The 14655-nt window shown below is 43.1% G+C and overlaps 1 protein-coding gene across 1 annotated transcript in view; it reads left to right on the top strand.

Annotated features, from left to right (window-relative positions):
• Nucleotides 1-14655, top strand: part of LOC115464369 (vomeronasal type-2 receptor 26-like) — a 95683-nt gene that overhangs the window by 36356 nt on the left and 44672 nt on the right. The window lies entirely within an intron of this gene.

The following is a 14655-nucleotide window of genomic DNA, read 5'->3' as shown; positions in this document are numbered from 1 at the left end:
AGTCGTATATTGTTTAGTCATAGAAGCTCCTAATGCCAGAGAACTCTCAAAAAGTAATATTGAATGGTGTAGTTTAAAATCATTAGCAATGTTCAGTTCAGTAAAAGACCCCCCCCCCCCAACCCACTTATCATCACTAATTGGACTTAATTAATTCTAATAGGTGCAGCCAACATAGGGGGTGTAGTCAGAGAAGGAGCTTTGGGTGTTTCTGTTCCATCAATTAAATCTATGTGTGTTGTTATATTATTCAGGCATATGCACGTAGATTTAAGCGCAGGCATTTACACCAGCTTTGCACTAGCGTAAAAGCCGCACATAAATCTATACACATCCACCCAGCCTAAGTGTATTCTATAAACCGCATCTGAATTTAAGACGTGCCTAGATTTAATGTGTCATATATAGAATCGGGTCCAGTGCTTAGTTAGGTGCCATTTAGAGAATAGTGCTTTGTGGAAAGATACACAACTACACTGAGGCGTGACCATTTACACCAATAAAAACTTGTTATAAACCCCTGTGCCTAAATTAGGTATTGACCCTCTTTAATGCATAATAACCCCATTACCCTCCTATAGCCGTGCCCCCTTTTTGGACCCACTAACCAGCCAGTGCCACTGAATATCAGCAGATAGCCCTGCACAAATGAATTAACCATCCAGAAGCCTTTTACGGCTGGTTAAATCATTTTGGATATCAATCTTACAGTGTTAATGTTGCTCACTTTCTAGAAAATAGATGAAAAACAAAAGTAAAAAAAGGAGTAAGATATAGAGGAAACAATAGCAGCTATGTATTTTTTATTTAGTAAGATGAGTTGAAATTATTCTTAGCAAAGTGTCTGTCTACTGTACATACCGATTCCGATTGTAACTGGTCGATGTGCATCAAAACTGCTTCACCATTCTAAACATCAGGATAAGAACAACATTATCTGCTGTAGCCTGAAGTATAGAGAATTAATTTAATGTTCATGCACTATCCCAAAACCAATGATGTTTATGAGATATTGAGACAATATTCATCTTCCTCAGATATGGACAACTGTATGAAATGTCAGGAAGACCATTGGTCCAATCACAAGAGAGATAGCTGTATCCCAAAATTGATAATTTTCCTGTCCGATGAAGAAGCTCTGGGGATGGCTTTGACTACCAGCAGCATTTTCTTCTCTTTTATCAATGCAATCATTCTGGGAATCCTCATTCATTACAGAGACACACCTATTGTGAGAGCCAATAACCGAGACATCAGCTATATCCTCCTCATCTCCCTTATGATCTGCTTTCTATGCTCTTTGATTTTCATTGGCCGTCCTGAACCCGTGACCTGCATTCTCCGTCAGACTACCTTTGGGATGATTTTCTCTATCTCACTCTCTTCCATACTGGCAAAAACCATCACTGTGGTTATGGCCTTTCATGCAACCAAGCCTGGAAGCAAGCTCCGGAAATGGATGGGTTCCAGGATCTCATATACTATAATACTTTTCTGCTCTCTTTTTCAATTTACTCTCTGTCTCATCTGGTTGTTTACTGCTCCCCCATTCCCATATCATAACATGCAATCAGAAACTGGGGCAATAGTAATTGAATGTAATGAAGGATCAATGATTGCATTTTACTGTGTTCTGGGTTTCCTGGGATTTCTGGCTGGTATTAGCTTCATCACTGCGTTCTTATCAAGAAATCTACCCCACAGTTTCAATGAGGCCAAGTACATTACTTTCAGCATGTTGGTGTTCTGCAGTGTTTGGTTGACTTTTATCCCAACATATTTGAGCACAAGAGGAAAATACATGGTAGCAGTGGAGATATTTGCCATACAAGCTTCCAGTGCTGGACTGCTGGGATGCATTTTTATTCCCAAATGCTGCATTATCCTATTGTGGCCTGATATGAATAGTAGGAAATATCTTACAAAAAACAACTGAAATGAATGTTTTTTTGAAATTCTATGGAAGATAAAGCTGTGTTCATTCAAATTTGCAATCAATAGAAATAAAACATGTAATTCTTTTACATGTTTTATTTTGTTTTATTTCGATTGATTACCTTTAAAAGTGGACTAACACGGCTACCACACCTCTTTATTCAAATTTGTGAAACTGTCTTTGATTTAGATCTTTAATTCATATGATAATTAATGCTTATGTTTTTCTATCCCTTAGTCTTGCAATCCCTCCTAGAACCCTACTACTCAAAGGGACCGATATTCAAAGCAATTTAAATTGGTAGGAGAATCTCCTGCCCTATTAAATCCCCTTGGACCACATATCACCCGATATTCAGTGGCACTAAAGCAGAAAGTACCGCTGATTATTTCCTCTGATAAGGGCCGGTCTTAGTAAGTGCGGGGCCCTATGCAGACCAATTTGGTGGGGCCCCATCCTAGCCACGCCCCACCATAGCCCCGCCCCAGCCTGGCTCCGCCCCTATCCTAGCCCCACCCCATTGATAAGATTATTCCATTTTTAGAACATTTTTTTATTTATGAAATTTCAAATAAAGACAAATGACGCTAAACTTGTACAAAAAACCTGATTGAAATAATAAGCACAATGCTATCATGAAACCATAAACAGCACTAATTCCAAGGACAAGATGAGCTACAACCTTATGCGTGGCATGGAAAGCCAACTGTAATTACACCGGGCTCTAAAACACCAGTGCATAACCTAGTGAAAAAAAAACCCAAAAATGGCTGCAAACTATACGCTAGCAGAATACTGCACCTTCCTTGATCACACCTGAAAAACACATGAAGGCAAAATACTGAACTGGAAAGTAACCTCAAGAAGTCAGAATCAGCATGCAGCAATACTACAAAAGTTGAAACTTACATGAAAAATTTCACAGATGCACATTTCCAAAAACTGACATATTCCAATTAATAAATCCTGAATAAAATAGTTTTTTCTACCTTTGTTGTCTGGTGACTTTGTTTTTCTGATCATGCTGGCTCAGTACCTAATTGTGCTGCTATCTGTCTTCTTAACTCCATTTCCATGGCTTCCTTTCCATTTGTTTCTTTACTTTCCGCCTTTCCTCTTCATTTCTTGCCCTACATCCACAAGTAAAAGCTGGGTCCTCTGCAGACTTGACTGTCCAGTGGATCCAGCTTCTGCCTATTTTCTATATCCATGTGCACTTTTTCTCCTCTCTTCCTTTTCCCTCACCTCATCTCCTTCTTCACTCTTCCCTCGCCTCCATCCATGTCCAGCATTTCTTCTCTCTCCTCCATCCACCCATGTCCAGCAACCCTCCCTGTCCCCTCTGCCCTCCTCTGCCATCTACCTATGTCCAGAAACCCCCCTCCCCTGCCATCCACCCATGTCCAGCGACCCTCCTGTCCTCCGTGCCCTCCCCTGCCATCCACCTATGTCCAGAACCCCCCCTCCCCTGCCATCCACCCATGTCCAGCGACCCTCCTGTCCTCCCTGCCCTCCCCTGTCATCCACCTATGTCCAGAAACCCCCCTCCCCTGCCATCCACCCATGTCCAGCGACCCTTCTGTCCTCCCTGCCCGCCCCTGCCATCCACCTATGTCCAGAAACCCCTCTCCCCTGCTATCCACCCATGTCTAGCGATCTTCCTGTCCTCCCTGCCCTCCCCTGCCATCCACCTATGTCCAGAACCCCCCCTCCCCTGCCATCCACCCATGTCCAGTGACTCTCCTGTCCTCCCTGCCCTCCCCTGCCATCCACCTATGTCCAGAAACCCCCCTCCCCTGTCATCCACCCATGTCCCTTGAGGACGGGACAATGAAAATGAACGAATCAGGAAGAGCTTCTACATTCTGCTAGAGACGTCGGGGGGACTCGGGAGGGGAGGAGCGCTTTCAGTGACGCTGCTATGCTGGATTCCGGCGAAGGAGGGTAAATTTAAAAGAAAAATGATCCTTCCTTGGTTTGGGGGAGAAGAAGAGGGCGCCAGGGCGGGCAGGTGGCGGTAAGCATGGCGTGGCGGCGCCGTGCCATGCTTACCTTGCTTGTTGACTGTCCGTGTAGGACCGGCCCTGGGAAGAGGCTGACTGAGGCTCGCCGCGCGGGGCCCCCCTAAGCGCGGGGCCCTATGCGGCCGCCTCTGTCGCCTCGGCCTAAGACCGGCCCTGCCTCTGACTGTCATTAAAACAATTCACAGGTCAAGGACAGTATGGGAGGTTGAATTAGGGGGCAGCCCGGTGTTATGTGGGTGCCTTTAATATGCAATGCTATCACCCTCATTGCTCAGTGGCCTAATTTAGGCCAGCTCAAAAGCTGTCATATATTAGGCCACTAAGAGATGAAGGTGCCAGCACTGAATATTGGCCAGCACCCGATTAAATTTTTTTAATGTGCTTTTATTGCCATGTTCCCCCTCCCAGCCTCCCTCTCCTCCCTCTTCTCCCTCTCCCTCTAGTCCAAGCCATGTAGAAACCAAGTGCTCCCATCCGAGCAGCCACGATTGATCATGGCAGGTGGGAGCAGACCGCTATATGTTTAACTTATAAAATGACATGTATATTGTCTGTATTTAGCTATAGATCATTAAATAAAGTTGTAAAGAGTTCTTTTTGTTGACAAAAGTATGACAAAGAAATTTTGAGTTATTCTGTTTCAGACTTGTAGTAGAGGCATCTGAGGCATGTGAAAATCAGAGCCCAAACAAACCAGGGAATACTGATCACACCTTTACAGATGCAAACCAAATGGGGATAATAAACCTCTCGAACCATCAATTATCACAGCATGAGGTCTCGGTGCTATCCAAAGGGCTCTCATTCTGCCCATCTAGAAGACCTAGAAGAATTCTTTAGAAAAATGTGCCTTAAAACACATTTCTATAATAAAGAGACACCAAACAGACCGGAATACAGTCTTAAACAAAAGAACACTTATTTCACCCCACAGGAGGGACAAAACTACAAGCTGGATAATTGCATAGAAAGTTTCAGACAAAGGGTGAAATCCCAACTTTCCAACAAACAAAAGAGAATCCTGTACAATCTTACCCCACCAGAAAGAGCGGCCATAAGAACCCTACAAACTAACGAACGCATTATCATCAAACCCGCAGACAAAGGAGGCGCAGTGGTAATTATGGACATACAAAAATACATTGAAGAGGGGCACAAACAGCTCTCAGACAATAAATACTACAGGAAACTAACTGAGGACCCCACACAGGATTACACAAAACAGCTGAAAGACCTTATCAAAACATTTCCTACACAAGCGCAACCTCGCCTGAAGAAACTCATACCAAACCAGCCTGCTGTGGGCACATTCTACATGCTACCTAAGATCCACAAACCGGGAAACCCTGGCAGACCAATCATATCAGGTATTGGCACACTCACGGAAGATATATCTGGATTCATAGAGGGAATTCTGAAACCTCTTGTACACAAAACTAACAGCTTCATACAAGACACCACAGACTTTCTGAATAAATTGAAAAATATCAAGCAACTACCACCTAACACCCTTCTGGTCACGATGGATGTAGAATCACTATACAGCAACATTCCACATGCGGATGGCATAGCTGAATGTGGAAGACTCCTAAAAAAATCCACACTGGACCATCAATACTCACCAGAAACTATTACAAAATTAATCAAATTCATTTTAACTCACAACTACTTCCGCATTAACAATGATATCTATCTGCAAATAATGGGCACTGCGATGGGCACCAGGACAGCACCCCAATATGCCAACCTTTTTATGGCTGAGCTGGAAGAGACATTTCTGAATACACACCAGACCAAACCTCTAAAATACTACCGGTACATCGATGACATTTTTATGATTTGGACGGAGGGTGAAGAAACTCTGAAACAATTTTATTCTGCCTTCAATACATACCATCCTACAATCAGATTCAAAATTGACTACTCCCCAGAAAAAGTCAATTTTTTGGACACCACGGTCTCAATCAGTGATGGCTGTATACAAACATCTATATACAAGAAACCCACAGACAGATGCAGCTACCTCCACAACTCCAGCTTCCATCCTTCACATACAAAAAGATCCATCATTTACAGCCAAGCCACAAGATACCACCGTATCTGCTCTGACCCAGGGGACAGAGACAGACACCTTAAAAGCCTGACTGCATCCTTCACACAGAAAGGCTACAACCCCAAAATAATCTCCAAGAATATTGCCTCCTCCCTCAAAACACCCAGGGAGAATCTGCTACAGTACAAGGAGAAAAAATCCACAGACAGAATCCCCCTTGTAGTGACATACAATCCAGAGCTGGAAAAACTGAGGAACATCATAAGAGATCTACAACCTATACTCCAGGAGGATGAATTACTGAAAGAGATTTTCCCATCCCCACCAGTACTGGCCTTCCGACAACCACCCAACTTAAAACACAAGCTAATCAGAAGTAAACTTCCATCACAGACTGAAAAGGAACAGAAGGGCACACTTCCCTGTAATTTATCCAGTTGCAAACTATGCCAAAATATTTCACAGGACCCTAAAGTCATCCACAAAGGAAAGATATTCAACATAAAGGGATCTTTCACTTGCTCATCTTCCAATGTGGTATATATATCATTCAGTGTAAAAAATGTAACGAAGGATGCTATATTGAAGAAACAGGCCAGATGCTTAAGACAAGATTCAATTTACATAGACATCACATGAACAATACTGGTGCCAGTAGGGTTCCCACGCCTGTTGGTCAACATTTTACAGGACCAGGACACTGTACTAGTGACTTCACAGTGAGAGTCCTGAAAGGTAACTTTAAAACCATACAAGAACGTAAGACCTTTGAAGTCAGAATGATTGAATATTTTAACACCCAACAGAAAGGACTTAACAAGGATCTGGGGTTCCTGGCCCATTATAAACCATAAAGCTGTATGTCTCTGTTGATCACCCTCCCCTCACCTATCCACACCCATCCTGTTAGAATATCAATTATATGCTTTGATGACCCCATGCATACCTCCGACCCACCCCCATCCTCCCACCCTGTCAGACTGTCATAGTAATGCTTGAATGTTTTCATTTATATACACTGTCAGCTAGCACATTTGCTTATTTCTGATCTGAGGAAGAAGGGCGACCTTCGAAAGCTAATCAAGAAATGTATTAAGTTTTGTCCAATAAAAAAGGTATCATCTTATTTTTTTTTCCATGTTTTATTTTGTTTGATTTCTATTGATAGACTTGTAGTAGAATGTTTCTTTCCAAGTTAGATTATTGCAACATTATAACTGTTGGGACCCTTGGGGGTTTCTCCACTGGCCAGTACAAGAGGAACTTTTGGATTGTCTCTTCCTCACCCTGAGAGGAAAGGCAGTGGTGATACAGGATTCTCTGGCAGAAGGAAGCCAAAAGAGAGAACAATCGCTTTTGGGGTTCAAATTTGCTTGCATTTTGGCAAGCATATCTGTGGATTGGAATTGGATTGTATTTTCAGCAAGTGGGGCTAGGATTGAAATCAGTATTAATTCTGCAAGCAGAACTGAGGACATGGTATTCCTCTGCCTACACTTTCAAGTAGGCAGTGCAGGACAACATACAATATGCCCCCTGGTATATTACAATCCCTCAATATCTTTAATTTTGGATGTAAAAGAGCAACATGTAATAACAATCTGTTACCTACTGAAATGAACTATAGTCAATAATTTATTTTTTTTAGAACAGCTTTTATCAGTTTTACCTGAGCTGATCTTTAACTCATCCTTGGAGTTCTTTTTTTTCCATTTGGGGTTATATTGGCTAATTTCCAGCCATTAGATATTGCGACTGTTTAAATAATAGGTTGCTACTAATATATTTGAATTCTTTCAGAACTCTGAAGTCAATACCATCTGGTCCTGATGATATATACTTATATAGAGGTGTATTTTCAGAGCACATAGACTTACAAAGTTACGTAGAGAGGCATTTTCGACTTGGCGTCTTTGTAAAACGTCCAAATCCGGGGGTGGGGAAAACCGTATTGTTGAATAAAGATGGACATCCATCTTTTATTTTGAAAATACCGTCAAAGATGTTCAAATCCAAGGATGTCCTTAGATTTGGGTGTCCTTGGATTTGGATGTCTTTGACTTTCGGTGATTTTTGAAACCAAAGACGTCCAAGTCAAAAATGTCCAAATGCAAGCCATTTGGATGTGGGAGGAACCAGCATTTCTAGTGCACTGGAACCCCTGATATGCCATTACACCAACTGGGCACCCTAGGGGGCACTGCAGTGGACTTCATAAAATGCTTTCAGGAACATAGCTCCCTTGCCTTGTGTGCGAAGCCCCCCCAAAACCCACTACCCACACTCTACACCACTGCATAAGCCCTTACGGGTGAAGGGGCACCTATATGTGGGTACAGTGGGTTTGTGATGGGTTTTGGGGGGCTCGCTGTTTCCTTCTTAAAATTTACACTCAAGCCCATCCATATCTATTCAGTTACAATCAGGGCGTAGACCGTAGAAGTCTGCCCAGCACTGGTTTAGCTTCCCAATCACCGGCGTTGCCACCCAATCTCCGCTAAGATTCCATGGATCCATTCTTTTTAAACAGGATTCCTTTGTGTTTATCCCACGCATGTTTGAATTCCATTACCGTTTTCATCCCCACCACCTCCCGAGTAAATCAGCGCTGTTAATAGGATGTTATTAAGCAATTATCAGTAGTAATAGACATTAATTGAGATTTATGTGCACAACTCGCTTAAGTGTATTCTATAACGTGATGCACCTAAATTCTAATTTGCATAGTTAAAAAGGGGCCATTGCCATGTGCGGGGCATGGGCATTTCTAAAATCTATACATGTTGTTATAGAATACACCCGATCTGCACCTAGTTTAGGCATTGAGGTTTACACCAAGTAAAGCGTGGCCTAAATGGACGCAACCAAATATAGTAGCCTGGTGAGCCGCTTGGTGTATTCTAAATACAACATGGAAATTTAAGTCTATTCTATAAAATTTAGGCATACTTTAGAGAATGCGCCTAGGCGTAACTATTTTCTGTGTGGAGTTTTCAGGTGCCATATTTAGAGTCTAGCCCATAGTGGCTAACCAGCTATATTGCTTGATATAACCGGATAGCAGCAAATATTCAGCACTTGGCCAGCTAAGTTTGGCAGCCAAATAGGGCCACCTAAATAGCAGGCCTATCTTTGGCCACTATAATCTTAACCACCCAGCACTGAATATCGACTTGGCCAGTTAAGTTTAAGTCAGCCAAAAAACCCCAGATATTTAATGCTGGTTACTGAAAATGACCCAACATTGAATATCCAGGCTCAGCGCCAATTCTGGTTCTTAGCTGGCCTGCCACCCGCAGGTCAATTTGTTTTTATTTGCATTATTTTAAATTAAATTGAATTGTGAACTGTGATAGTCCATTTGCTTGCATTGTACTCCAAAACATGGCAGACCTTGCTATCTTGGACTTTGTTTTGTGAATCCTCCCTATCCCTTAAAACACCTTTGGGACTGCATCATACAGTCCCTGCCAGTTCCAGGCCCTCCTCCCTCCCTCCCTCCCTCCCTCCGAGTTCCAGGCCCCCCACCCTCCCTGTTCCAGGCCTCCCTCCCTCCCCCCGGGCCCTCCCCCTCCAAGTTCCAGACCCCCTCCTCCCTCTCTCCAGGTTCTAGGCTTGTCCCTCCGAGTTCCAGAGGCCAATCCCTCCGAGTTCCAGGGTCCCTCCGAGTTCCAGGGCCCTCCTCCCTCCCTCCCTCCCTCCCTCCAGGGCCCTCCCTCCCTCCCTCCAGGGCCCTCTCTCCCTCCTTCCAGGGCCCCCTCCCTCCCTTCCTTCGAGTTCCGGCCACATCCCTCCAAATTGTAAAAGTCATCTTACCTCGTCGGGGTTACCAATGACATCAAAGATTACAATGTTGTGCCTGCTTGCACCATGTGGGCATTTTTGAAAGGGACGTTCAAATTTTGATTTGGACATCCTTGCAAAAAATCCCAATCCAGGGGCAGGGAAACCTGAATTTTCGAAACAAGATGGACGTCCACCTTTTGTTTCGAAAATACCGTCAGGGATGTCCAAATCCTTAAATTTCGCCATCCCTAGATTTGGAAGTCCCTAGACAAGGACATTTCTGATTTTCAGCGATTTTCAAAACCAAAGACATCCATCTCAGAAACGACAAAATGGAAGTCATTTGGTCATGGGAGGAGCCAGCATTTGTAGTGCACTGGTCCCCCTGACATGCCAGGACTTAATAAAATGATCCCAGGAACATAGCTCTCTTACCTTGTGTGCTGAACCCCCCAACCCCCCCAAAAAAACCCACTGTCCCCAACTGTACACCACTACCATGAAGGGGGGCACCTAGATGTGGGTACAGTAGGTTTGTTGTGGGTTTTGGAGGACTCGCTGTTTCCTCCACAAACATAACAGGTAGGGGGGAATGGGGCTTGGTCCACCTGTCTGAAGTGCACTCACCCATTAAAACTGCTCCAGGGACCTACATACTGCTGTGATGGACCTGAGTATGACATTGGAGGCTGGCATAGAGGCTGACACGACATATTTTTATAGATGTTTTTTGAGGGTGGGAGGGGGTTAGTGACTACTGGGGGAGTAACGGGAGGTCATCCCCAATTCTTTCCTGTGGTCATCTGGTCATTTTGGGCACCTTTTTGTGCCTTCGTCGTAATAAAAACAGGTCCGGGTGAAAACGTCCAAGTGCTCGTCTGGGACGTCCTTGTTTTTTTGATTATGGTTCAAGGACGTCCAAACGTTAGGCATGCCCAAGTCCCACCTTCGCTATGTCTCCGACACGCCCTTTGAACTTTGGCCATCCCTGCAACGGAGTGCAGTTGGGGACGTCCAAAATCGGCTTTCGAATACACCGATTTGAATGTTTCTGGGAGAAGGACGTCCATCTTCTGTATTATGTCGAAAGATGGGCATCCTTCTCTTTCGAAAATGAGCCCAATAGAGGCTGTAAAGGGGTTCTAATATGTCAGACTACATGCCAATTTGATGCTGACTAAGGGACCTGACACTATAAAGATACGTAAAAGATAACCAGTTTATTCACCAGATGAGCCATTCAAAGAATAGAGACCTCCTGTGAGCAGATCTGAACCTGCCTTAACACTTATCTGGTCAATAGCGAGCCCATGCTGACAGCCTCCTCAGTCTGGCCCAAGACCAGACTGGCAGAAGGTTGGTTTGGTTTGGTTTGCAGGAGAGTTGTGATTTCTATTTCTGTCTGAATCTCTCTTTGTAGTTGTCAAGTATATTGTTTTATCCATCATGAAGTTTACATGACAACCACACTACTTTATAAAAACAATATGAAAAAATATGTAAAGGAAGAAAAATGCCAAAAAAATCACTATGATTGATTATAATTATTTCTTCTCACTAAGACTTTCTATATAATTAATAATTGTTTTCTAATGAATGTGCAAATTATATAGATTATATTAAGAAAGAAAAAAAACACAAAACACAACCTATATTTAATGCCAAACACACAAAGCTGGAGAAGACTTCCCTTGAGGCTGAATCTTTCAGGAGCTGGACTCTATAAAGATTTAACAGTGCCTTCACGACCTGCTGAATCACAGCTAATAATACAGAGATCTGTGCAACATCAGTATAAGACTTTGCTTGCTTTCCTCAACCTCATATGTGTCTTTCACTGATTTACTGGTGTGCAGTTTGAAAATTCTTGGTCATAATATGACTTTTTCTGCACTTTATTTTAATATCCAAGACCTCTGAAACTTCCTCCCTCATACCACAACTGCAGAGAAGGGCAAGCAGGAGTTTGTTTCATAAGAAAAGCTGCTTTACAACCTGAAAGATGGCAGCAACTCTGGTCTTGATTTTGATACCTTGCTACATCCAATGGAAGACCACTGAGGGCCAGTATACACCAATGAAATATGGACACATAAAACCAGGATACCACAAGGATGGAGACGTCATGATTGGGGGAATTGTTGCAATAAGCAATTTAATAATCTCAGAACCACTGTCCTATACAGCTTTTCCCACATGGACATATAAGTATGCGTAAGTAGCAGAATGGCTTAGTTTACATGGAGGGGCATAATCGAATGAAAACGTCTATCTCCATGGGCGTTTATCTCCGAGAACTGGTCGGTGAAGGGGCAGACCGAACCGTATTTTCGAAAAAAATAGACGTCCATGTTTTATTCAACAATGTGTGAGCTGGGCGTTTTTGTTTTTCAGTGATAATGGAAAATGAAAGCGCCCAGCTAAAAAATGAATAAATCCAAGGCATTTGTTCGTGGGAGGGGCCAGGATTCGTAGTACACTGATCCCCCTCTCATGCCAGGACACCAACCGGGCACCCTAGGGGGCACTTTTACAAAAACAAAAAAAAAGGTAAAAGAGCTCCCAGGTGCATAGCACCCTTCCCTTGTGTGTTGAGCCCCCCAAATCCCCCTCAAAACCCACTGCCCACAAGTCTACACCATTACTATAGCCCTAAGGGGTGAAGGGGGGCACCTACATGTGGGTACAGTGGGTTTGGGGGGGTTGGACGACTAAGCATTAAGCAGCACAATTGTAACAGGTAGGGGGGGGGATGGGCCTGGATCCACCTGCCTGAAGTCCACTGCACCCCCTAACAACTGCTCCAGGGACCTGCATACTGCTGCCAGGGAGGTGGGTATGACATTTGAGGGTGAAAATAAAAAATTGTGAAACATCATTTTTTGTGGTGGGAGGGGGTTAGTGACCACTGGGGGAGTCAGGGGAGGTCATCCCCGATTCCTTCCGGTGGTCATCTGGTCATTTAGGGCACTTTTTGGGGCCTTATGCGTGAAAAAACAGGGTCCAGGAAAAGTGTCCTAAATGCTAGCTAAAAACGCATACTTTTTTTCCATTATCGGTGAAATGCGCTCATCTCTGTTCGGCCGATAACCACGCCCCAGTTCCGCCTTCGCCACACCTCTGACAAGCCCCCATCAACTTTGTCCGCATCCGCGACGGACTGCAGTTGAAAACGTCCAAAATCGGCTTTCGCTTATACCGATTTATTCGTTTTTGGGAAATAAATGTCTATCTCCCGATTTGGGTCGCAATATAGGCGTTTTTCTCTTTCGATTATAAGCAGGATGGTGACATAGTAACAAAGTAAATGATGGCAGATAAAGACCTATATAGAGAGTAACATTTCATAAGTACATAAGTATTGCCATACTGGGACAGACTGAAGGTCCATCAAGCTCAGCATCCTGTTTCTAACAGTGGCCAATTCAGGTCACAACTAACTGGCAAGATCCCCAAAAAGTAGAATGCATTTTATGCTTCTTATCCTAGAAATAAGCAGTGGATTTTCCTCAAGTCCATTTTAATAATGATATATGGACTTTTCCTTTAGGAAGTCATCCAAACCTTTTTTAAATGCCACTAAGCTAACTGCTTTTACTACAATCTCTGGCAATGAATTCCAGAGTTCTATTACACACTGAGTGAAGAAAATTTTTCTCAGATTCATTTTAAATTTACTACTTTGTAGCTTCATTGTGCGCCCCCTAGTCCTAGTATTTTCGGAAAGAGCAAACAAGCGATTCACAACTTGTTACTTGTTATCAGATGGAAGGATCTACATATTTCTCTAAAGACTACAATTAATGACTTGTAGATCAATTTTCAGAAGGATTTATGTGATTTCCAACATAAATTCTCTCTCCGTATAATTTATGTGATTTCCAACATAAATTCTCTCTCCGTATAATTTCAATACAGCATATAGATAGTAGGTGTTGAATTTTTGACTGATCGGCCTCATGACATCTAAATAACCTGGGGGTGAGAGAAGGACTGAGCCAGGGCAGTAATAATACTTATCCCTATGCTGGACTTGGGAAAAATCCACAATTCCAGGAATAACATGTATAGAATGTTTGTACGTTTGGGAAGCTTGCCAGGTGCCCTTGGCCTGGATTGGTTGCTGTCGTGGACAGGATGCTGGGCTCGATGGACCTTTGGTCTTTTCTCAGTGTGGCATTACTTATGTACTTATGGACAATTCTATAAACAAAGCGCCAAGATTCAATATATGATGGGCATTCTATAAGCTGCGTCTAAGGTTAGGTGTGGTTAATAGAGTTAGTGCTTATAGCCGGGAATCATGCCTATTTTAAGGCGTGAACCACAAAAAATGGCGGAAGATGAACCAAAACAGACCAGAAAAACCATAAGGAGTAAGGCCTTCCTCGTGAGACAGCAACTGACCGTCGGTTTGGGCAAGAGAGACATGCAGCTTTTTTTGCTTTTTGTTTCATGAGTATCTCGGAGGTGCATCTGTAAATGTCAGATTCAGGACCCCTGAGGAAGGCCTGCTGGCCGAAACACGGACCGTGTAGGGTCCTATTAAACTTTTCTGGTGCTCTTACTCCTTATGGTTTTTCTGGTCTGTTTTGGTTCATCTTCCACCATTTTTTGTGGTTTGTGTTTGATTTTACGGGAGATTTGGACTTTCCTTTTGGTTGTTTGGCAATATTTTAAGGAGTGGCCATTTACACCAACTGAAATGTGGTGCCAATCATCACATTTAAATTAGGCATGCATACCCCTTATTATATAAATTTCACATGGATCCTGTGCCTAAATTTATGCATGAACGTTTTAATTAAAACCACTACTAATTGTTTGCTTGTTAGCATGCCAATTATCTGCACTAA

This window comes from Microcaecilia unicolor, chromosome 3 (assembly GCF_901765095.1).
Source record: "Microcaecilia unicolor chromosome 3, aMicUni1.1, whole genome shotgun sequence".
In the NCBI taxonomy this organism is placed as follows: Eukaryota; Metazoa; Chordata; class Amphibia; order Gymnophiona; family Siphonopidae; genus Microcaecilia; species Microcaecilia unicolor.
This window is presented reverse-complemented; position numbering and strand designations above follow the sequence as displayed.